This window comes from Schistocerca americana, chromosome X (genome assembly GCF_021461395.2).
Source record: "Schistocerca americana isolate TAMUIC-IGC-003095 chromosome X, iqSchAmer2.1, whole genome shotgun sequence".
Classification (NCBI taxonomy): domain Eukaryota; kingdom Metazoa; phylum Arthropoda; class Insecta; order Orthoptera; family Acrididae; genus Schistocerca; species Schistocerca americana.
The window spans coordinates 138,590,716-138,616,992 of record NC_060130.1 but is presented as its reverse complement, the minus strand read 5'-3'; the positions used below and the strand labels follow the sequence as shown (position 1 = coordinate 138,616,992).

At 43.2% G+C, this 26,277-nt stretch overlaps 2 protein-coding genes across 5 annotated transcripts in view; one reads left to right on the top strand and one right to left on the bottom strand.

Moving 5' to 3' along the window:
• Positions 1-26,277, top strand: part of LOC124554929 (polyhomeotic-proximal chromatin protein) — a 313,908-nt gene that overhangs the window by 136,988 nt on the left and 150,643 nt on the right. Inside the window, exons 1-3 of one of the 4 annotated variants that reach the window (XM_047128623.1) lie at positions 4,018-4,307; positions 4,751-4,847; positions 13,074-13,257. The gene's annotated coding sequence lies outside the window, so the exon portion shown is untranslated. Of the gene's footprint in view, positions 1-4,017; positions 4,308-4,750; positions 4,848-13,073; positions 13,258-26,277 lie in introns of those variants that run through there. The other 3 variants (XM_047128624.1, XM_047128621.1, XM_047128622.1) reach the window with 3 other exon arrangements.
• The window catches only part of LOC124555867 (mucin-19-like), a 166,151-nt gene that overhangs the window by 124,490 nt on the left and 15,384 nt on the right, over positions 1-26,277 (bottom strand). The window lies entirely within an intron of this gene.

Below are 26,277 nucleotides of genomic sequence, written 5' to 3'. Positions count from 1 at the left end.
GTGTCTTTGTCGGCTTAAAGGCATTCTTGACTAACATCAGTTCACCACGTCCAATCTCAGAGGTAACTATTGCTCACGACCGTTGCAGCGTGTATTTAAAGCAAACCTTATTTGTAGGTTATTAGTGGCGCTACTAGCGAAATTTGAATAGACATCATGCTTCTAATGAGAAAACACGCCTACCAAACCTCGTTTGTCGCACAACTCCTCCTCGGTGCTGCGATTTTTTTTTCGTCAGTGTATAATACTGTCACTTTCATCTTTCACTTTAAGTCTCCGTCACATAAAAAAGTGTAGTCTCAGACGTTACGAAGACCTTATTGGAATATTCGTACGTTTATGATGAAACTTACGATATTTATTTCTTTACTTATTTTTTTATTGCTTATTTAGCCTGACCAAATTAGGGCCTTGAGGCCGTCTCTTACATCTGACCAGGAACAACATATAACAACAAAATATTACATAACAATCACAATAATAATAATGTGCATAATCAATAAAAAACAGTAATAGGCTATAACAATAACAACACTGACAATGACGAAGAAATGCCGGAGGAAATAAAAATGATAGTGATTAGTAATTACATAATGAATTCAATACTAACGATTTTCATTGTTAATAAAAAGTAATAATTGGCGATTATAATAATAATAAATAAATAAATCAATAATGGAGGCGTTAAGAAGGATGTTGGTTAGCTTATCACTTTTGAAGCCTTATTTGGTATTAGAAGAAGTGGAAGAGATAATGAAACAGGAGAAGATTGAAATGAAAGTGACGATGGCTGCTAGGAAAGAAGAAAACTGTGTAGACAAGGGGAGGGAAAAGCGGTGGCGGAGGGAGGGTTGATGAGAATGAACTGCTGGCAAGTTTATGGAAGAGATAGCTATTGTGTTACAAGCTAGGCCGTTAACTGTCTTTTGAAGTTTGAAAGTATTTTAATTGCTCTAATATTTTCAGAAAGATTGTTCTAAAGTTGGGTTCCTGGCACAGAAAATGATTCAAAGAACATGGCAGTGCCGTGCAGTAGCACGGAGATGATTTTACTTGGCTGAGAACGAGTACTTCTGCTGTGTTGTTCAGATATCAATGTAAGGATTGAAGACAAATAGGAAGGAGCGCAATGATAGATATGACGACAGAAGAAACGCTATCACCATAATGAAGGGTGGATGGTATTAGTGACTCTACGATTTTCTTTTTAAGCTCGAGAGGAAATTCTATTTTGTATTTCCGCAGTGAACGAAGTGATGCTGATTCCTCCTTGCAGACTGCAGCTGTGTGTTCAGTACAGTCTCAGCGATGATCCAGAATTATCTCCAAATTCTTTGCAGAAGAAGAAAAGGTTATATCCGTGCTGTTTGTGATTAAGGATGAAAGAGTATCCCTGAACTGAGGGGTAATACGTATTTTGTGAGCGACTAAGAAAGTTTCAAACCTATGTTCTGCGCCCATTCTATAAAGCGAGTGAGTCAGAATTTACGTGCTGGATGGCTGTGCGAAGATTTGTTGGGCTTGCAATTAGAGATAACTGAAAGTCGTCAGCGTATAAATATTTGCAATGGGAGATAATACTCGACATATCATTGACGTATAGTGAGAAAAGTATGGGCCCAGTACTGATCATTGCGGGCCCCTTATACTACATTCCTCCATTGTAACCTCTCTGTTCAGATGATTAAACGCTGTTGACGGAATCTAAGGTATGAGTGGAACAATTATACAGCACTTGAAGAAAAGTTTTGACTTTTGATTTTAGTAAGTACAATATGAGAATGAGCAGCGCTGAAAGATTTACTCAAAACAAAAAGCACATGGTAGTTGCCTCTTGTTTGCACATAGCTTGTTTCAGCTCGTCAGTCATTTTTATAAGAGCAGTCTTCGTAACGCGATTTTTCTGGAAACCAGACTGGTATTCATCCAGAAAGTTATTTGACGTTAAGTAATATGTATTCTAAAGCCTTAGATAATGTTGGTAGAATGCAAATGGGGTGTTAGTCAGAAGGTTCTTTGATATAATCCTTTTTAGGTACAGGTTTTATGATTCCCTGCTTCCAGACTATTGGAAAGACTCTGGAGGTCAGTGAATGGTTAAAAATATACGTTGTTGTGGGCAGTAGTGGAACAACGAGGAAACTAATCATTTATATTGTAATACTGCCGTGTCCTGCGGCTGCCGAACGATTTCCCGCAGTTGATTTCATGACTGTGTTAAAAGACTTACCGGCTGCAGAAAAAAAAATCCGTTTGTACCAGCCACTGATACTTTAAGGGAATCTGTGGTTTGCGTCCTTGTGTGTTTGTCAGGTTGAGATGTGGTCGTGGTGAGATACTCATTTACATACTCACTAGGAACTGGAGGTTTTGCTCCAGATATAGATTTGCCTATTCCTATACCTCGTAGATTTTCCCACAAGACGGAATGCCTGTGAAAAATCCTCAGTTAAAGAGTGGGCGTACTACAGTTTTGCATAATTTAGGATGTTCTCGAAATGTAGATAAAGGATGATCTGGACGTAAACTCTTTCATCGACTCAGGATTGAAGCTGAAGTTTCTGTTTTCTGCGTTGTCTGCTAAATTATCTTTTCAGAGCATTTGCTCCTTACCGTGCCTCAGACTCCTTATTGCACCGGTGACATTATATTCTCTTTACTACAAGGTGTGACATACTTCCTGTGGTTTTCTGGCACAAATTGTGCACTGGCGAAACGTGTCGGAAGAATTACTGGCAATAGTTGCCTCTGCTTGGTAGGAATGTTTTCTACTGCAAAACACTCAAACAAGCACGGAAAAGTGCCCTGTAATAGTTTACTAAAATTCCTTGCTATTTTTGACACACTTTTCATTCTACGCTATTCTCCGAAAGTTAACAAAAAAATTTCCAAATTGATATATGTAAAAATATAAAATCCAGTTAATGTTCTTCTGGGTGAGTGAGGGCCATGAAGCCCTGGATCCCTCCCTATCGAGTGGTCTGCCCCAGGGTTCACTGGACTTGTGGTTCAATTAGGAAATGTTCAAGGAACAGCAAGCGATATTCTGGAGTGAACTTTACATTATTGGTTAGTGCGCCTATGAGACATTTGATCGGCCAAAGTCAAATATGAAGTGCGATTTGGCTGCTCCTATTATTTTTGAGAAGAAAGCAGAAATTTACAACTCAAAAAGGCTGACGTAGCCGTAAAAGACACAAGTGCACATTTTGAGTAGCAAACAATTAGCGCATTTGTGTTCCGACGTGCTACAGTAGCTGCACGTTAAATGAAACAGAACTTAAATGGAAATGGCATTTTCTTGCAGCTGCATGGAAATGTAGGATATCTGTGCACGTCAGCCTGGTGGTGCTGCCAAATGATTAGAACGGTCATCACAAAAGTTGCAATAAAATAAGCTAATAAGTAGAGCATACGTTTTCAAAAATGTATTTCCATGACGCAAGCCCACATCCAAACTACTTCCCAAGTTGACACTGCTAGCAAAGATTAGTTCAAATTCAATAACCCATTGTGCGTAATTTTTAACACCATGACTGGAAATAAAGATGACTGACTTTAGCTATAACTGATTTAAAACGTATGTAGTCTAAGCGGCTACCAGAATTTTATGTTATTTGTTTAATCACCTTCTTTGTTAACAGCGCACTGTAATCTTTTGAAATTTACGTTCAGCTTCGAAATTCTCTTCAGCTGAGCAAATACAGGTTATTAAAGAAGAACCACGGGTAAGGCGCGAATTTCGTTGATGTGGGTGGAGTGAAAGATGACCTAAACGTTCGCAACAAAACGCGTTGTGAGGCCACACTGTCCTGTACAATATTTAGCCAGTGACAGTGATTATGATGCAACAAGTGCTGCCAACCGACCGCCTGACACCGCAGCGGATACAGTGCAACACTGTAAGTGAGGGGGTCGGTGCAGCACACATTCGACAAGTATCTGGCTACTAGCAGTGTGGTGGAGGAAGCTTCTAATGGGACTAAATGCCACGTAAGAAGGGGAGGTTGACCACAACAGCGCCGTGCTTAGTTGCTCTTGCCTCCGCAGGGAGGCGTCGCCGTGCCCGGCGCTTTCCGAAAGCCAGTTGCGCAGTTGTAGCGCTGCTGACTGCACGTAGCTGTGTGGTATGAGGAGTTTGCCGGCCCGTGTTACTCTGGAAAGTCCGTGTGTCTCGCCGTATGGATACTCCGTGCACCTCCGGTTGGGTATTTGCCGTACATTAGAAGAATGTGTGGTGTGTTCTTTTTTTAAGTGTGACGCCTTGAACCCACGGCTCTAGCGTATTTACAAGCTGCTGTTTTTCGGTAAGTTAATGATCATGTACATCTCAAACAATATAGTTTTCACAAAAGGCAATCGACAGGCAGTTCGTTAATAGTGATCTGTCCATTCAGAAAAAATTATCTTCAAAGCCTTTCGCCCTACAGGTTCACTTCGATGCGCCTTAGAGACATCCCTGTTTTTGGAGAACTGGCAGTTACGTAGAGATATTTTAATGAAGTAATACATATAAATATTGACATTATAAATGTGTAATTTGTCATTGAGAGATAGGTAAACAGCGACAAAACTATATTTGTCGATGAATTGAAAATGTAATCATGATGCCAGAATGAAATAAAAATGCTGAGTACTCCAGAGATTCAAGATGTCCACATTGTTTTGTTAGCTTTTGCAACTTTGTAAAAAAATGTTCTTTCTGTTCCAAACTTGCCCTTAATATATGGTCCATGCTTGTTTGTTACAGAGGAGGGCGTGTCACAACACACTAGTAAGCAACGCTCCAGAATTGCTTCGATTTAGAGATCATCCATCCAGTCGTCCATCTACGTTCAGTATTTGTGGTAAGTGTAAATTTCGTATTTTACGTGCCCCATAACGAGGCACTAGCAGACTGTCCTTTTTATGTTCAACTGTTGCACGTGAGTTAAAAAGCAGGTACCACGTTCTGTATGTATATTTGTGCAGCACATTAAGAAAGGTGATTTGTTGTATAATAGATCTAGATAGTAACTCTGGCAACGCGATAAAATACAGATGCTTTAATGCTTACTAGGTCGTCTGTGAGTATACTGTTTATACAAACTGCGCGCCCTTTGGTGATCACATTGATTTGGCCGCGCGTACCAAACAACTGCAGGACGCAGCGGTTGCTAGGAAGCCGCCGATACTGCAGTACCAGATTTTAGCTTCTGCCTTTTTTAAAAAAAAAAAAAAAAAAATACTCCGTTGTCGAATATAAGGGATACAAGGGGACAGTCCAGTCACTTTGTCAGTTGATCGCATCAGACACGATATACATACAAGAGGCCTCCCAGATAACGTGACTACGTTACTGTGTTGCAATTACAAGAACCTTTAGGTGCCAGCGTATTCCCAATTTGTGAGGAGCCTTAAGTGACAACAGTGTGTTGATTAAATAAAAAAAAAATACTCAACTGAACCTACCGACACCCTACGGTGACGTAATGATATGACGTATGACGTAATACGTGCGCAAACAGGAAGGGAACAGAACACAGACGTTATTTGTTTACCATATGTACATTTTGGAATGTAGGTTCTAGAGTGTAGTCCAAAGTCTTTAAGTTCAAAGGTGACAGTTTGGTTCTGAGTTGACTTAACGTGTCGAACAATTCAATATAATCAGTTTTTGACTATGCATTATCATTTCTTTTTGCTGGTCTGTTAATGTAACTCATATTGATTGTTCATTGGCACGAAATTATTTACACAGAATCTCTGGAAATTCACTACCAGCTTCTTTAATGTGCTGTGGAATTGCATTTTGAAACAAAAATGCTCTCAAAAGCTGTCCGATCCACTCTTTCCGAGAAAGCATGGGATAAAATACACCATGTTGCAAATTGCATGTTGGAAATATATTGTGTATTGTGTGTTTGTAAACTAAGACGTTTTAACAATGCAGGTGATCCAAGTATGTTTCGCCGGAGCACCATGGACCTGCTTTGCGACGTCATTTAAATGACTGTTGTGCAGAGATCGGTGGGTTGGGTGTGAAGTGACCAGGCAGGTTCCGTGAAAAGAATGACTTTGGTTTTTGTGTTGACAGCACCCTTACAGTCTGTTGTCACTTCCATTAGTGGTAAAAAATTGACACGCGTGTGATTGTGTTCAGAAACATGAATTACCGCCAGTAAATTAACGCAAATAGTTTGTAGCTTACAGTGTAATGATCTATGTTTACTATTGTTGTAATTGCTTAGAACTTTAACGAGCGACTCAATGCAGTGGTTAAGACACTGGGCTTCAGTTTCTAGCTTTACAAAGATTTAGATTTTCCGTGGTTACCTGAATCGCTTAATGCAAATGCCGAGATGATTCCTTTCAAAAGGACTCAGTAGATTTATTTCCACTAAGGGTCTTGCTGTCAACCGGACGTTAAACTTGTCTTTCTTTTGCATTGAATTCTCTACTGTGCCATCTTTGTGGCGTGAATAGAGATTGATTGGTAGTATGGCGGTTAAAAAAACCAACTCAGTATTTGTGTAGTACCAAGTGCCATAGGAAAACCTGAACAAATATTGTGTTCAAACAAACTTTTTGGTTGCGGGAACGATAGTGACCTACCGTATGTATTTGAGAGTCGGGAGATAAAATTAAAGCAAAAATTAAAGCAGGCATCTCATCCTGTCGTGTCGACAGCTTGTCTACATTGTCGCAAAGGAAGATCGTACAACATATACGAGTACTTTCAAAATTCCGTGTCGCTTCTCATGGTGAAGCTCTTGGGCAACCCACCCTCCCCCCTTTCTACACACACACACACACACACACACACACACACACACACATATATATATATATATATATATATATATATATATATATATATTACGAGGTGTGTATCCCTTTGCATTTGCAGGCTATTGAGGGCAGCGTTTATTTTAGTTGCTGTTCTTTGAATAGTTAAAAAATTTGCTAAAAATACTAGGGGAATGGAAGGTGACGTCCTGCTATGTAATGTAAATTTTCGTTGGATTCATCGTATGACTTTGGAAGAGCCTCTGTCGCAGTCAGAAGCGGGCTTCGTGTGGCGGCCACTCATATCTCATGTGGCGCCCCTCTTCGGCCCCCACCCCGTCCTGAGTTATTTCGCTAGCGAACTATCTTTCCCCTCCAGCCAGCCGCCATCATATCTGTCTTATAATTAGCCGACAGCCAGGGAAAGCTCTGATACTCTGGCGGCCACTTCTATCGGAAGCGGAACGGATTCGTGACTCGGGATCTAAAGTCCCAGCTACTTCGGTAGTCTGACTAAAAGCAATGCGGTTTACTATTTATGTTAAAATGATCCCATTTGTGGTGCAAATCTTTCTTGATTCTAGTTTGTCAACCTATAAGATGAACATCGTGAAAGCCAACACAAGGAATGTTTCCCGAGCATCGACTCGGTGAATTATTGGAGGAAAAAGAGAACGGCACTCATAAGATACAGCTGTCCTTATCCCGAATGTTGAACCCCACCCTGTTTTGCTAGGAATGATCCCACTGGAACGTTACGCCCTTCTTTGCCTTCCTCGTACGTTTGAACTGATTTATCAGATTAGTCGTGGGTAACCTATAGTTTAACGTGGGTTGGGATCTACTGGGCAGCGCTTAATTTTTCGCGTTAACAAACGACTGCACAAGGTGGAAGTAGTGATAGGTGGCAGGGGAAAAAAAAAAATCCCGGGACCTGCGGAAAATGGAAACCTCGACATTTAGATTTGTATTTGAGACTCCCTAAGCCACTGAGATAATTAGTCCTAGCAGGTATGTCCCGATACTTACGCGTTAGGAGAAGAAAATATCTCTTGTAGTAACCAGAGCCTAAGATCTCTTGGAAAGAGAACTGCGACAATGGGGAGGAAGCTAATTGCCCACGTAATGAAGAATGTGACAAGTTTCCAAACTATTGCTAATTAATGGCGTAAAGCTTGTAGATTAAACATTTCCATAGGAGACACTAAAGGTTTCGTTTTTCGAAATACCTGTGTATCTTGCAGCGTGGAAGGACAACTTATTATAAAATTAAATAATTTTTATTTAGTTCGCTATGCTAGAAGGTGGGCTGTTAAATATCATGCGCCGTCAGGATCAAATCTGGAGTATTAACCAGTTTGATATACAGGTTTCGCAGGTGACGGAAATGAATTTATAATTACTTCAGAAACCGGAGACGGGTAATCTACAGGTACGCAGCCTAAAATTATGAAGTACTGTGGGGTAGGTCGCAGCACAATAAAAAAGAGCAAAGTGTCGAGAACCTGGTACGTGGCAGAAAGTGTGCAGTATGAGATGATCAGCGAGCCCTGTTACATTTCACTTAATGTCATTGCGCAAGTGGTTGCTTCCCTTGCAGTATTTGGTTACGCCCTCTACGCCCGATCGGAAGTATTTTGGTGACGCTCTGCGTCTATTGGTGTTGAGCAACAACTTGCTTCCTCAGTCTTGCTCATCTCAGGAGTATGCGTTGATGTTTCTCAGGAACTCATTTGATTCGGTTGTCTTTTTATGGAAGTAAAATTTGCAAACCTATCCCCAGCAGAAATGATCTCAAATGCCCCGTAGGTCCGTACGAAGAAATATCTAATCTGAACTCTTTTTTTTGGAGTCATTCGATCAAAATGTAATTAGTACAGGCGAACATGGTGTAATGAGACTCCACTTACACAACTGAAGGTTATCACTTTCGCTTGGCTTTGAGTCGGAATTCTAAAACTATCTCAGAGCCTTCCAGATAAGTCCCGAACTGGCGAAATGTGAAGTACCATCAAGCGACAGCCCAGCACCGGAAGTGTCGCAACAGCATAGTATTCCTATAGCACAAGATACAGATGTTCTCATGCCGTTCGTTACGTCCCTTGTTGATATCAAAATCTAAACAATAAGCGTGCAGTATATCCAGCAGTGGTAAACAAGCTATTAGCTACATGTAATCCAGCCGTACCAAAATTACCGAGCGAATGAGAGATGATTCAATCGTAATAAATGCAACCCAAATATCGAGAAACAGCATTTGGCTACAGCCGAGTATGAAATTCCCTCCAAACATGGACACGCTGCAAGTCACTTGGTGATGTGTGGTGGAAGCTATTTCATGTACCACTGCCACTTCATCCTTTACCTGATTGTCACGAATGATCGCCGGGAAGAACGATTATTGGTATTGGTAAGCCACAGTTTGACCTCGATTCTCGTCATGCTCGCCTTTTTGCGACACACACACACACACACACACACACACACACACACACACACACACACACACACAGAGAGAGAGAGAGAGAGAGAGAGAGAGAGAGAGACTCTTTTTGGAATGAACGCTCTCGGGTCCACAGTGTGCTCTCGTATCGCTTCTGGCTGGAGTTTGACATCTCCGTGACACTTTTGGCGCTTACAAAATGAATCTTCAACGAAATGCTTCGATCTTCTTATCAGAGCTATCTGGTACGGATCCCAGACTCATGAGCAACATTCAAATAGTGATCGGACGAGAGATTTGTAAACTACTTCCTTCGTACGTGGCCTGCACTTTCTGAGGATTCTTATAAATTGAATCTGCTTTCCTGCTATTAGTCTCATATGTTAGTTCCATTTTAAATCGCTCCGTACGCAATCTCAGAGATATTTAAGGATTGTGGCAACTTTCAGTGATTCCCTTCCAATCGTTTAATTACGCAGTGGAGGGTCTTTGTTCCTGTTTGTAGACAATACGCTACATTTGTTGAGGGTCGTCCATCCACTGATGGCCTTGTTGCAGTTTTCTAGCGTTGTCGCTTCTCTATATACATCAGCCCTGACGTTATCCACTAGGATTATGTATATAGGTCGCAGCACAATAAAAAAGAACCAACTGTCGAGAACGTGGTACGTAGCAGAAAGTATGCAGTATGATGAGATCAGCGAGCCTTGTTACATTTCACTTAATGTCATGGCGCGAGCGGTCGCTGCCCTTGCAGTATTTGGTTATGTCCTCTACGCACGATCGGAAGTATTTCGGTGACGCACTGCGTATATTGGTGTTGAGCAACCCCCACTTGCACGGAGGACTACTATTCTGGGCCGTGATTGTTGGTGATTCGGAGATAACATAGCGGAATTGTGACACTACCGCTAGAGCACAGTAATAACTCCGTCCCCCCTACTTTCCTGTAACAGGTAACTACAATGTGGCGTCAATAAGCACACCGAAAACATTAATATCGCTTATTAGTTTCAATTTAGAAGCTAAAATAAGCGACAGGTCCTTGCCTGCTAGATTTACTCTCCCGAAACGTAAAAAGGGAGCGCGGGCTTACCACACGATGTTAAATCTGATAATTTCTCTTCTGATGCGATATCTTCGTCGCCTATTTCGGGATTTCAATGTATCGTGGCGTACCGACCGGTATCGGGGGGGGGGGGGGGGGAGTTCCTGCATTGCAGTACATAGACCAGCCGTTATAACCACTGTAGGTACTTCAAAAACACTGGTTTTTCATTCAGATAGCCTATACTTACCTCCCCGCCCCCCCACAATTTCTTATTGTTCTCTACGAATCCTGGTAGAGAATGGAGTACATTTGAGATAGCTATCTCCTGGAATAGTAGTCTAAGCTGCATTGCAATCGAACGGCATAGTATTGTATAAATAGCAACAATGACAACGAAATATGATTATGTGCGTTTGTTTCCTGTATTTCAGCCGAGAACACAATTCTAAAAGAACGATAGCAATTGAAATTCCGTAAATTTCTCATGCTGCCAATTAGCTTACGCTATTCTTTGATGGTCTGTGACAGCAGAAAGTTGGATAGTGGTTTATTTTCAGTAAAGCATGAAGAGTAACATTCCAGAATGAATTTTCGCTCTGCAGCGCCAAGGGTGTGGTGATTTGAAACTTCCTGGAAAATTAAAACCGGACCAGGTTTCGAACGTAGGGCTGACCTTTGCCTTTCGCAGCAAAGTGCTGTACCGACCGAACTACTCAAGCACTACTCAGAGATTTACTTCCGCCAGTACCTCATCATCTGCCTTCCAAATTTCACAGGACTCCTGCGTACCTTGCGATACTTCCTCGACGTTTGGAAGTAAAGCTCCTGAATTAGAAGTGGATGCTGTTGAAAGACTACAGTGAAAAAACGACTTGGAAGTGAAGCCTACATAAGATTTGGGCCCCCTCCTAAAAAAGGCATAACATTCAGAGGGACCTTAGTTCGTTCCAGTTTGTACCTAGACGAAACCCACGATCATAGCCTAAGTTTGATGGTACCTGCCACATGCACCGCGGAAGTTAGCCTAGAAAAATCATCCCGTTACCGGATCGGACTCTGAAGCGTAGCGTCTGGGAGACCCGAATATAATCTTGGCCAGACCTCACTTAAGAGTCAAGGTTCTCCGTCAGGTCACATACGACACATTGCAATTCTCGGGTTGGTGGGATTAGTCATCGCGTTTGATGAGTCACCACCACGTAGGCTTACGCATTAGCTCTACTGGAATTGTATGTTGGTAGTGTGCGCCCGTAACAAAGAGGAACAAGGGGTGAACACCGTGGGTTTTGGCAGGGCTCTCGGACTGTAGTAGCGCCACATACGTGATCCGACACTGTGCACAGGCAGCCGGCTGTGACGCAACCGCACAGGAAACTGCCACTTCCTTCCGCCTTCTCTCCGCCACTCCTCTACGCAGGGTAACACGACTCTACTCACAAACCGTTATTCATACTTCGGTAATTAGTGATTTAGCGATCCCGTTAATTGGCGAATAACCCGGAGCTTCCGACTTAAGCCACCCTCTCCCTCCCTCCAATAATCTACAGTGCTATCATAATTTCTATATGAAATTCTGATTTGTGACCTTTTTTTTTTTACGAGGGGACCACAAGCAAACTATTTATAGGTTATGTAGGCACTACATTAGTCATCCCTGTTCGTCGGTACATAAAATCTGCTCGCTGTTGGTTTAGCTTTGTCGTTCCTTCGCATTTCCATTTCACAGCCTTAGAAGGATTGAAATTTTCTTGGTGGATGTGTTACTCGTATGATTAGTTGTCGTTCGTAGTCACCGAGATCTGCCATTCTGCTGTTACTGTATATCTACTGACACACAGTACCCAGTATCCCCCGTCTCTTGTACTGGCAGTATCGCCTCTCACGATGTCTAGTGGTCAACTGGGCATTACATAGTGTTGTCCAGATACTTTTGATCAGATAGGGTAGGTGGATCCGAGGAAGCGACGTTACTGTGAAACTCCTGAGGCCGGTTGTTTTAAATTCCTTTGTTCCTGATTCTAAAGCATCAACTCAGAGGCTCAGAAACACAGCTCCGTAAACCAGCGTTTCACACTATCGCAGTAACTTTCACCCGCTCACATCTCCCCAGAACTGCCCTTACCCCGCCCCTACTAGTAGCAGACATTAGACTTTCTCTCGGCCACTCCCTGCAACGTGTTAGTAAGCCTTAATGTAGGATAGCAATGCTAAGCTAATGAGTACTGTAACATTTTTATAAAAAAATTACAAAAGAGGGTAAATTAGCTTAAATACTCGAAATGGCAGAAGGTGAAGCGAAAGTGTTGAAAGACGCATAGGTAATAACGAGATTCAGTTGTAAGTGCTTATATTGAAGAGGGGTTCAGTACATGGTTTAAACGTTACCGCTACTTTAAAAGCATCTAAAGGTGCAGCCCGTCCATTTCACCACTGCACAATTCAACACTTGTTTTTTATTCAATTTTCTTGTCAGTTTTTGATATGTAACCATAACCGATACTGTTAAGCCAGATGTATGAGTGTATAGTCTCAAAGTACTAAAAAAATGTAAACGTTATGTTGAGTCAATTCAGAGTTAAAACGAGAATGAAAAATCGAATGCACGTTTCGTTCTCCAAAGCGCAGGAGACTTGTCTGCCCGGAACTGGGCTGAGAAAGATGCATTTTTACCATCAATACAAAATTGTGAGGTACCACTGTTCAGTTAATTGTAGGAGTAATGGATTAGATTACAAAACGCCTCTCATACTTAATGTAGCCGCCTCTCTAGAGGAGCACGTACTAAATCGCCGTTCGCTTTGCGGACCCTAGGTGCGGACTTGCGGGTGAACACGAGCTGTTTGCCCGCTCGGAAATGGAACGACGTCTGGTGGGCTGCTACCCCATGTAGCAAACACCGCACAATCAACGAGACTGCTGCAGTACGGGGCTCTTCCTTCCGCTTCTGCCGGAAGGAATCTACGGTCCTATGTCGTCTCCGCATCGGTCATACAAGGTTAACCCACAGTTTTCTTTTGTGTAACAAGCCACCCCCATATTGTGGTTGTAGAGCCTTGCAGACAGTAGTTCATACCTTGGTGAAATGTCGTGCCCCTCTCTGTTTTGGCCCTCCTGGACTCAATTCATCTCATATTGGCGACGATTCACGGGTGGTTGAACTGCCTCTTAGTTTCCTCCGTGAAAGTGTAACTTACGGGAAATTTATGGTAAGTTCTATGGAACCAAACACACACGCGCGCGCCCAAGCGAACCGTGGCGGCTATCCAGCGCGGCCGTTGAAAGTGGATTTTATTCTCAGTTACAAGGTACTGGAGCAGGGACAGGGTGGTTGGGGATGGGGCGTCTCACGCTGTATGCTAGGCCTGGGCGATCTCCGACCCAACTTCTGGACAAGGCTACTCTTTTACTCTATTTTACTCGCTTTTCGATTCAAATTGTTTCCTTGCTTCTGCGCCCAGTTTTATGTTCTGGGTGTCGCACTTTGTTGAATAATGGGCGCTCTTGACTAATGGATCAGGGGTGGGAGAGATGTGGATGGAATATTATCTGTCACATGCAGAGCCTGGTGTCGCCCACCTCTTGACTTCCATATCTCCTTCATTTTATTTTAATACTGACGTTACAAAAGATGTCCATTACGTTTTTACCCTTCTCGCTTTTAACAGACCTTGTTGTTTGGTCCCTTGCCGCCCCCCCCCCCCCCTCCTACCACCGAAACAACCAACCAACCAACTAACCAACCTAACCGAAAGACTGAATGCACAATTCGATTTCTCGCCATCGGGAACTTCGGGGAAGACCACCTTCGTCAAACATTTATACTCATGTTGACATACAAACCTCATCTACAGTGAAGAGCCAGAGAAACTCGTACACCTCCCTAATATCGTTTAGGGCCCGTGAGAGTGGCCAGAAGTGTCGCAACACGATGTGAAGTGGCATCGACTTGACTAATGTCTGAAGTAGTGCTAGAGGGAATTGACACCATGGATCCTGCAGGGCTGTCCATAAATCTCTAAGAGTAAGAGGGGTCGAGATCTCTTCTGAACAGAACGTTGCAAGGCATCCCAGATATGCTCAATAATGTTCGTGTCTGGGGAGTTAGGTGGCTAGCAGAAGTGTTTAAACTCAGGAGAGTGTTCCTGGGGCCACTCCGTAGCAATTCTGGACGTGTGGGGTGTTGCATTGTCTGCTGGACTTGCCCAAGTCCATCGGAATGCACAATGGACGTGAATGGATGCCGGTGATCAGACAGGATGCTTAAGTACGTGTCACCTGTCAGGCTCGTATCTAGACGTATCAGGGGTACCATATCACTCCAACTGCGCACGTCCCGCAGCATTAGAGCGCCTCCACCAGCTTGCACAGTGCCCTGCTGACATGCAGGGTCCATGGATTCGTGAGGTTGTCGTCATACACGTACTCGTCCATCCCATCGATACAATTTGAAACGAGACTCGTCCGACCAGGCAACTTGTTTCCAATCCGGGCCGAGGCGAGGCGTAAAGCTTTGTGTCGTGCAGTTATCAAAAGTGCGCGAGTGGGCCTTCGGCTCCGAACGCCTATATCGATGATGTTTCGTTGAATGGTTCACACGGTGACACTTGTTGATGGCCAAGCTTCAAAATCTTCAGCAATTTTCGGAAGTGTTGCACTTCTGTCACGTTGAACGACTCTCTTCAGTCGTCGCTGGTCCCGTTCTTGCAGGATCTTTTTCCGCCCGCAGTGATGTCGGAGACATGATGTTTTACAGGATTCCTGATATTCACGGTACAATCGTGAAATGGCCGTACAGGAGAATACCCACATCATCGCTACCTCGGAGATGCTGTGTCCCATCGCTCGTATGACGCCTGTAACACCACTTTCAAACTCACTCAAATCTTGACAACCTGCCATTGTAGCAGCAGTAACCGACCTAACAACTGCGCCAGACACTTGTCTTATATAGGCTTTGCCGACCGCAGCGCCGTATTCTGCCTATTTACATATATCTGTATTTGGATACGCGTGCCTGTACCAGTTTCTTTGGCGCTTCAGTGTATAATAGTCCGAGATTTAATCTTCTTCAGCTTAATTCCCAGCCAACGAAGACTGTAAAAGTCGAATAGGGGAAGAAATTCGTGTAGTTTGCAAATTTCTGTGCAGTGATGGGAGGGAGTGTAATGAACCACATACTAAAAATACGGACGCATGGGTTGTGAACATGTGGACAAGGAGCATTAAAGATCTCTTTTCTATATTTTTCGTGAATAACTAGGAAACCGCTGCTTTTAAAGAAAATGTTTCCGAGTACAAAATTAAACTACATTAAATTACCTACAAAAGGTCACGTTCACTTTTTCTGACAGCTTCCGCATTGGAGGGGGATAATTAAATCGGAAGTAATTAAAAATGTTTAATGGTGTATATAATTAGTGTTATTTAAAAGTGAGATAAGGACAAATATTAAATGTTTGTATTTGTGTTCTGGGGGTGTAACAGGGTGGAGGGTATTTGTGGGTGGACCTGTGAGGAATGATATATCGCTGGATTGTCATGCACTCGCCTGAGGGATGACATATCGCTGGATTGTGTTGCACTTTCTTCCTTCATAAGACGGTAAACTGATGATATGAATTATCTTTCCCCACCATGAAACTAGAGCAGCGTTACTGATGAAAAAAAACCTTCGTTTACTGTAATAATACTATTGTTGAACAAAATGTCTAAAATTGTCGTCCTTCGTATAGTTAGTTTCTACATCTACATCTATACTCCGCGAGCCACCTTACGGTGTGTGGCGGAGGGTACTTATTGTACCACTATCTGATCCCCCCTTCCCTGTTCCATTCACGAATTGTGCGTGGGAAGAACGACTGCTTGTAAGTCTCCGTATTTGCTCTAATTTCTCGGATCTTTTCGTTGTGATCATTACGCGAGATATATGTGGGCGGTAGTAATATGTTGCCCATCTCTTCCCGGAATGTGCTCTCTCGTAATTTCGATAATAAACCTCTCCGTATTGCGTAACGCCTTTCTTGAAGTGTCCGCCACTGGAGCTTGTTCAGCATCTCCGTAACGCTCTCGCGCTGACTAAATGTCCCCATGACGAATCGCGCTGCTTTTTGCTGGATCATGTCTATCTCTTCTGTTAATCCAACCTGGTAAGGGTCCCATACTGATGAGCAATACTCAAGAATCGGACGAACAAGTGTTTTGTAAGCTACTTCTTTCGTCGATGAGTCACATTTTCTTAGAATTCTTCCTATGAATCTCAACCTGGCGCCTGCTTTTCCCACTATTTGTTTTATGTGATCATTCCACTTCAGATCGCTCCGGATAGTAACTCCTAAGTATTTTACGGTCGTTACCGCTTCCAATGATTTACCACCTATGGCATAATCGTACTGGAATGGATTTCTGACCCTATGTATGCGCATTATATTACATTTATCTACGTTTAGGGAAAGCTGCCAGCTGTCGCACCATGCATTAATCCTCTGCAGGTCCTCCTGGAGTACGTACGAGTCTTCTGATGTTGCTACTTTCTTGTAGACAACCGTGTCATCTGCAAATAGCCTCACGGAGCTACCGATGTTGTCAACTAAGTCATTTATGTATATTGTAAACAATAAAGGTCCTATCACGCTTCCCTGCGGTACTCCCGAAATTACCTCTACATCTGCAGATTTTGAACCGTTAAGAATGACATGTTGTGTTCTTTCTTCTAGGAAATCCTGAATCCAATCACAAACCTGGTCCGATATTCCGTAAGCTCGTATTTTTTTTACTAAACGTAAGTGCGGAACCGTATCAAATGCCTTCCTGAAGTCCAGGAATACGGCATCAATCTGCTCGCCAGTGTCTACGGCACTGTGAATTTCTTGGGCAAATAGGGCGAGCTGAGTTTCACATGATCTCTGTTTGCGGAATCCATGTTGGTTATGATGAAGGAGATTTGTATTGTCTAAGAACGTCATAATACGAGAACACAAAACATGTTCCATTATTCTACAACAGATTGACGTAAGCGAAATAGGCCTATAATTATTCGCATCTGATTTATGACCCTTCTTGAAAATGGGAACGACCTGCGCTTTCTTCCAGTCGCTAGGTACTTTACGTTCTTCCAGCGATCTACGATAAATTGCTGATAGAAAGGGGGCAAGTTCTTTAGCATAATCACTGTAGAATCTTAAGGGTATCTCGTCTGGTCCGGATGCTTTTCCGCTACTAAGTGATAGCAGTTGTTTTTCAATTCCGATATCGTTTATTTCAATATTTTCCATTTTGGCGTCCGTGCGACGGCTGAAGTCAGGGACCGTGTTACGATTTTCCGCAGTGAAACAGTTTCGGAACACTGAATTCAGTATTTCTGCCTTTCTTCGGTTGTCCTCTGTTTCGGTGCCATCGTGGTCAACGAGTGACTGAATAGGGGATTTAGATCCGCTTACCGATTTTACATATGACCAAAACTTTCCTCAGATTTAATCTGTACTCAGTCCCAATTAGCTCGAATTGTCTAGGTTTTAGCGTACTTATTTGCAATTGTTAAGTGAACTTTTATGTAAAATGCGTTATTATAAACATCGGCTAAAAAATCATTAAATTGTGTGATGATGCTTGTGACGTGTTGTTTGTGGGAAAGGGATTGGATTGGTAAATGTAGTAACTTGCAGCTGTCTATCGTCGACAGCGAATCGAGAAGACGTGTAACCGTGTTACAATAGCTTCGTGGTGATGTAGTGAGTGACCAGAAAGTTACTGCACTTCTCTTATTATGTTACCGGTAGACTGCATAAATCTTTCATTCAGGAACTTCTGGCATTTGTAGTTAGCTGCACTGAGTGAGCCACGTAACCACATATCCATAGATATCTTGCAAGGTTGGTGTGAATATTTCTGACGGAATGGGACTGATCACGTTCAGGTCCAGAATAGTAATCTGCTGTAAGGCTGTGCGTGACTTAACGTCGAAATATCTGAAATTCCGCAACATCTAGATGTCCTACTTCTGTTGCAGACGGAACCAATGTAAGCCTCTGGGTCTCATCAGATGTTGAGAGAGCTGAGGCTGTGTTGATACGCTTCATACTCATGCTGTGGCGTGTATTCCCGCCATTGACACTGGAGACAGTAAAATGGACATTGTCAAATACAGAGTGATAGCATGTTCCATTTGCAGCAAGATCCTCAGTGTGGTAACAGTTGACTGCTCAGATTTTTTTTTTTTACTTAATAACGCAGTTAAGAACAGCGAATGAGTAATCAATAAACGGAAAATAACTACACTGTATAAACACCGGAGCAGTGAAGTTAGTTTGTCCACTGCCACAAGAGAACTGGACAGGAAATTGTGTATAAGTACAGACTATAAACTGAAAAGCGAGCAGTGCTTTGGAAGGAGGAAGTTACCTTCCCCGGAAGAACGCTACACTGTCATGTAGGATGGTTAAGAAAGTTTCCCCTCTAGCAGTGCAGAACAACGTGAAGAGATTTATGTAGTACCTATCTACATGATTCTCTGGCGTTAGTAATATAATTAGCTGTATTCCATGTACTGTCAGCACACTATGCCGATAATAACCACCACCTTGGGCATGTCTGCTACTGCATCGCCAGTAAAAGGGTTGAATAACTTTGTGAAACACCATGTATTAGTGACGTAGTGCGGAAGAGAGAGTGGTAATCGCGTGCTCGCTCTGCAGTTGGCAGGCATATGCAGGAGGAAAGTACATGCCCCACAATCCAGTGACATACATTCTCACGTTTCAACACTCCACCCTGTTACATCCCGGGAACACAATTTATCCCGTCATACGAGAGGTACACACATTTTATCTGTTCTTAACCCACTTCATTTAATAAACATTAATTTTATACCATTAAAACGTTTTTAAAAATGGATTTTTCCATCCCATGTAGTGCGGAAACTTTTAGTTCTAGAGCAAAGTGAATGTCACTTTTTTAGAAAACTGAACGTAGTTAACTTGTTGCTGGGAAATGTTTACTCGAGAAGCAGTAATTTCTCCAGTTATTCGGGGAAAACATTTAAAAGTGAGTTTAAACCCCTCCACGCTCACACCCCACCAGTTAGGACTTTTAGTATGTTGTTGTCGGCACTTCGCTCTTACTACTGTATAAAAATTTTCCACTATGCGAATATTTTCTCCTAGTTTTCTTTAGTCGAGTTGACTGTTATAATTACGGATGTGCGCACGGAGGCTAGCATGCGAAAATTTACATAAGAAAAATACATAGAGCTGGAAGCACGATTTTCGAGCTTGCAGTCCCTTGTGGCAGCTGTGGGGCTTCCCACGCGGCCTGGTCGTTAAGCTAATGGGCTGGTGGCCAGCTGCGCCGCAGCCGGCACACGTGGCGCCTTCAGCTGCCTGCACAACACCAGCCGCCGCGTTGCAACGTGCCAAACATTCGTGTTACAACCGACATTGGATTATTCACACCGTTGGCCAATGACGTTTGTTAGTTCGCAAATAAATTAAAACTGTAGAAATTTCTAAACAAAGAGGGCAGAATCAGTACTCTGTTATTACAAATTGTTCGTACTGGCTGATCTGATTAAAGGTTAGTGTCCACCCCTCTCCCCCTCTAAAATCGTGGTCGCGGTGACAGAAGATCTGTAGCGTACATAGTGTACGCTTAGATTGAAAGGTGAAATTTTGGTTTGTGAAGCCAACGAATGTGAAAGTGCAGTATAGATCTGCTGTAACAGACTCATTTCAGGCGTTTATTTTAAACCGCCAGCAAACAACTGGAGACAATGAAATATCTCTTGAAAATATTTACAATACATCAAACCTGCACCTGCTGAGTACAGAGCACCTACTAGAAATAAGTTGAAGTGTTACTACACGAATGTCTCAGGTATATATCGTCAGTCGAACGATAGCTCAAGAAAACTAGTACTAAAGCGTCACCAGCAACTAGATCGACTAATAAATACGGTTAATGATATACTCGTGTACGATGAGCCAAACCAAAAGTTCTTGTTTCGGATTCATTTAATTCACCCACGATTTTTAACAGCGTACCCAGGGCGGATTAAGGCTCAAGCGACACAAGCCATCGCTTGGATCGGCAAGGTGAGAGGGGCGCTAGAAACGCCACAACTATACGGTTTGTGTACAGGACGTATCACTGTTACTAGTAGTCGCTTGTGGCGGCGAACTGAATGGGCGCCAAGGGCGAGATTCGTATGCAGTGCGCATCACGATTAGGAGCCAAACCTGACACTGGGGAAAGTGTAAGATGGGGGGGACGGCGCCAAGTCACTCTCGTGTGGGAAAATGTTCAACCGGTCTCGATCGTACCCAGAATCTATCGTGGCAGTCTCGTTTGGCTACTTGTGGCTCACCCCAGAAATTCAAACATTGCGCTGTTTTTGGATACTGACGTCTCGACGTACCTCGTTCAAACTGTGTGTACAACAAAACCGTATGTAAAACAAAATCAACATGTATTCGATCACAAGAAATTGCATATCGAGCATAAGCTAGATATCTTTCGATGACTGTGTGAATCCAGACGTGCTGTCGATCAGCTGTGGTATACACTGAGCTGGCAAGTCATGGGGTAGCATATGAACAAGGTGTAAAAGGGAGTGCATTGTGGTTTGTACCCCGGTGCTTCATCTGCAAAAGTTGCCGACGTGACTATGGCAGCACCGCGGGAATTGACATACTTTTATTGCGGAATGGTACTTGAAGCGAGACGCAAACGACATTGCATTTCGGTTATCGAATCAAAGATTCCCAGATCCACTGTGTCAAGAAGTATGCCTAGAGTATCAAATTTCAGGCATTACCTCTTACCGCGGACAACGCATTGGCCGATGGCCTTCACTTGGTTCAAATGGCTCTGAACACTATGGGACTTAACATCTATGGTCATCAGTCCCCTAGAACTTAGAACTACTTAAACCTTACTAACCTAAGGACATCACACAACACCCAGTCATCACGAGGCAGAGGCCTTTACTTAACGACCGAGAGCAGCGGCGTTTGCGTAGAGTTGTCAGTCCTAATATACAAGCAACATTGTGTGAAATAATCGCAGAAATCAATGTGGGACGTACGACGACCGTATCGGTTAGGACGGAGCGCGAAATCTGGCATTAATGGTCGATGGCAGCAGAAGACCGACGCGAGTGCCTTTGCTAACATCACAACATCGCCTGCAGCGCCTCTCCTGTGATCGTGACCATATCGGTAGGGCTGTAGACTACTATAAAACCGTGGTCTGGCCAGATGAGTCCCGATTATCAGATAAGAGCTGATGGTAGGGTTAGAGTGTTCCGCAGACCCTACACGAAGCCATGGGCCCCTAGTTGTCAACAAGGCAATCTGCAAGCTGGTGGCGGCTCCATAATGGTGTGGGCTTTGTTTACTCGGATTTATGGATGACAATGCGCCATGTCACCGTGCCACGATTATTCGCGATTGGTTTGATGAACATTCTGCACAATTCGAGTGAATGGTTTGACCACCCAGATCGCCCGACGTGAATCCTATCGAACGTTTATGTCACATAATCGAGAGGTCACTTGGTGCACAAAATCCTGCCCAAGCAACACTTCCGCTGTAACAGAGGCATGGTGGCTCAGTATTTCTGCAGGGACTTGGAACGACTTGAGTCCGTGCCACGTCGAATTGCTGTACTAAGCCAGACAAAAGGAAGTTCGGCACGATATTAGGAGGTATCCCATTACTTTTGCCACCTCATTGTATGAACAAAACCGTGGTTTGGCTAAGGCGTTGTATACTTATTGCTGGTGGACGTTCTCTTCGCGTTAATAAATTTTCAAAAACCTAAGTTTCCTAGCACGCGCTCTGAATGTCGTAAAACTTTCTCAACGTTTGTGTTACACTGCGTTGCAGGTAAAATTCCTTTCGGTATTGGCGAGTTAAGGTTCACGTAGGGGCTTATACCAATTCTGCAGGTACGAAGACATCGCGGACGTCTGTGTTCACGACCGATAGTTTAAGTAAAAAGGGAATTTGCTAAGCTATTGTCCTCGATGGAAGATCAAACTGTAACAAATTATAAACGGCTGATGTTTGGTGCAGTTGCTACTCGACATCTACACGATGCGGCAAGACTTCTTTCAGCCACGTAAGCCCAGGGTTAGGGCACCACAGATGTTGCAAAGTTCTTAATTTTTGTCTCGATAGAGGATAGACGTACCTTGATTTGAAAACAACGATTTTCGCTCAGTTTTCAGGGGTTTCTTACATAAACAATGAACGATAAAATTTCATGATGCTGAATGTTTAGGAGTGTGGAGATAGAGTAGCAGCCGGATTAAGTACAGAACTTCGTCTCTACGACGATCTGTCGCCTTCGAGGAGGGTACTGAATTTTTGGGAACGAGTGTGGCGGTGAAGCAACTTTGGAATCACCCTGTAAGAATGCAGGGCCTGCTGTGAAAAGGGCGCATACCTGCGACGCTCCGCTCCTTCCCCTCTAGCCTCGCCGGCGACTCAATCTTGGACGGCTTTAACGGCCAGGGCCTCTTCGTCGCAGTGTTTGTTTTACCGAACGTTCTTAAGACAAACATTAGTAGCTGTGCTTGGTGAACTCAAAATGGGAATCGTAGAAAGAAATGTCGTCGTCGTTTTGGCGAAATCATGTTGGGTAAATTTAGACAACCAGTACTACAGGCATACTTTTCAAAAATCGTGCTGTCGCCATCGTGTCGTGCTGGTTGAAAATACGGTAACGGATAAGGCTGCGAAGTCATTTCTCTCCCACGCAATATGCAAATGGTATTGGACAGGAAATAAATAATTTTGATGTATTCTCCGCAGTGAGTAGGAAAGAACGAAAGGGGCTAACAGAGGACGATGAAATGAGCAAATAATACTAACAAACATATCCCCATCACAACCACACTGTTATGTCAAAGGCTCCAGTTATTTCTAAACATCACACGTGAGGCGTAAGTTAGAAACTTCCCTCCTTTGATTTTATCGTAGTTACGTATACCTAAGTACAGGTAAATTCCGTTTCGACAACAAGTGTATCCGTCGTGGCTCGTTAATACCGTGGCCTCCCAGGTCATCCTACTTGATCCCGTAGGCTGTTTTGTATTTGTCACGATATCTAAAATCTAACGTGTATTGAAGCCCTGTTGATGGTCGTCAGTACTTTAGAACAACCCTGGAATTTCTGAACTTGAGTGGCCATGCGAAACAATACTGGTTGTTCTTGTTCTCAAGTGTATATCCGCAGTGTGGATCCTCAGGGACTTTGTAGTATGGTGGTGGTGTTGTCGTCAGTCGTAACACGTCGTATCGGGGGAAACCATCGGTTTCTAGACCGATGTTTGTTGAGTGTATTTTCTTGTTTCATTGCCCTCTGCTTGTCATCTTTCGTTTGTACCTGTAATAGTCATACCGCATCTATATCTTAATACCATCTGATAAATTTGTCCTACCAATATACGAAGTAGAAAATCTGAAAAGAATCAAATAAATGATTTTAATGAGGAACAAAAATCTGTAACTCAGTGAGCTGCTTACAATATGCCTAAATAATAACTTAAAGAGAAACGACACAATTTTTCCATCAAGATTTTGTGCTATGAACACTTTACAAGGATATTTGCGTACAAGAGAATAATAATTGTAGAGATTTCAAATATGCAAAAAGTTGACTGCGTATCGTTTCACTGCACGTTGTCGACAATATAAATATGGTAACCACGTATTTTTTTATTAATTTATGTTCTGAAAATATATGCCAGTTTGCAGCATTTCATTATTACATCGGATTTTATAATGATTCGATACTCTGTTGAATATGTAGATCCATAAACATTTCCTTTTCGCCGGGGAACGTGCTTGGAGTGTATAGACAATAAACATTCATTAATATTTTGGTAGATAAAAGAAAATACACTTCATAATGGCTTTCATCGACTTCTAAAAAAATGTACTTACTACAGGCATGATTACTTAATATGTGACACAAAATGACATTAGAAATATTTGAAAAATATAAATTATGTGAGTTACAACTTCGACATATACGATAGCTTTCCAATAAACTGACATGCCTGATTACAAAAGATTAGTATTCGTAGCAGTCATTACATTATGTGTATCATTTGTGAAGCATCCGACTAACTGAAAAAGCTTTCACAAGAACACTGTGTAATATTCACTAGCTTGAAACAGATGCCAGTGGAAGTTTCGTGGCTATTTTGTAGTTCAATTTCGTATTTTAATAACGAATTGATGTACTTTGTGTTTGCTCTCCCTAATACTGCGAGAGTAGGAAATACTGGAATAGTGATCACTTGTGCTAAAGAGACCTGTGAACAATACTAAAGGCGCCAGTCAGCCAGAAGCCGCGGTCGCATAGCACTGGGACTTATCTGAGACCTTGGGACGTTATCACGCTGGCTGCGCTTCTGCTGCTCTACGGCCTGCTTTACCGCCTGTCCTCGTTAAATGCAGCTATTAACCGTCTAAACTAGCTATGTAAATCAACTTTTATTAGTAATAATTAATACGTTCGTTTATTAAAACCACCCGCCATTTTAGACTGGGGTCTTTTGGGGTAACGCATTATCTAGTGCTATTATTTCTGACAAGATTAAACGCAAGTAGGCCTCGAACTAAGTACGTCAGTACTAGTTAGTTTCTAAATAATGTCCCAAAACAGTTCTTACGTTAACATCCGCTGGGAGACAAAGGGCAAGTCTCCTCGTAGACGTCTGCTGGCGCTGACACCAGTTTTCGATATTATGATGATGATAGCGGCGCGTCGTGGCATGGAGTCTGACCGCTCAAATGCCACAATTAGGGGACAATAGTCGAAGTTGGAACCGAGGGGCGCACAACTCACTCTGTTGTCCTAGATCGGCTAAACAGAGTTGAGATCAGAGGGAAATCACATACCCTCGTGTCGACAGAATGTTGCCCAAACTTTTTCGTTACAATTACGAATTGTTGGGGTGATACAGTGTCTTCCTTGAATGTACAGGTCGCCCGTGGGCTGCTGCTTGCGAAAAGCGAATGCATGTTAACGGATAGGTGCCCATATCGCTGGTGAGGAGGAGACAATGTTATCAAGATCTATTTAATCTCTTGTTTTCCAACGGGGATGTGCATTCCGACATAATCGTACACTGCCATCGATGTGTGTCGTTAGTCGAGGCAATCGGTGAAGAGTCCAACAGCGGGAATGGTGTGGCGATGGGGGCGGGGACATCTGTACTCCACAGCGGGGATGTCGAGCTGGGTCGTATGGCCGCGGATAAGTTCTTAAGCACTGAATGAGGTCGTCCATCTGTCCGCTGCCACAATCGGCGACGGGGTACTTCGAGCGACCGTATCACAAACAAGTTGTTGCTTCGTTCAGTTGATTCTAGGGGAGAGTAGTTTTCTACTAACGGAAGTGCGATGGTACATAATTGATACGGTAGCACGTGAAGTGTCCAGTTCACGCACGAACTCGACGGAGGAGTCTCTTGTGCGTCATACACCAACGATACGGTCGCTACTGAATGCACAGATGACGAGAATCTTAAAATGGTCGTGCTACGAGATGTCGGCTTTCAGAGGGGCGACGGACTATATAACAGGAAGTGCACTTTGCGGATACACAACACCAGTAACGAAGTCCTTGCGGCAAACATCCCACACAACGAAGCGACCCCCCTGCGGGTCCGGGGGTTAGAATAGGCCCGAGGTATTCCTGCCTGTCGTAAGAGGCGACTAAAAGGAGTCCATCCCCCTCAAGGGGGTAGTTAGCGCCTGCGTCCGGAGACGGACGGTCCCACGACCTATATTTGTGGTCTTTTTGGTTTTTCACTTCTCGTTCCTTCCTTCTTTGGTTGGTTCCTTTCTTTGTTCTTCTCCATCTCACTGTCTTCCTTACTCCTTCCCTTGCCTTCTTCTCCTTGCCTTCTCTGGTCTCCGCTTCGGCGTTTGAGTCAGTCTGTCCTCTCTCTCTTCCTTTTCCTCTTCTTCCTTCCTCCCTGTGCGCGCCTGAAGGCCGACCCACG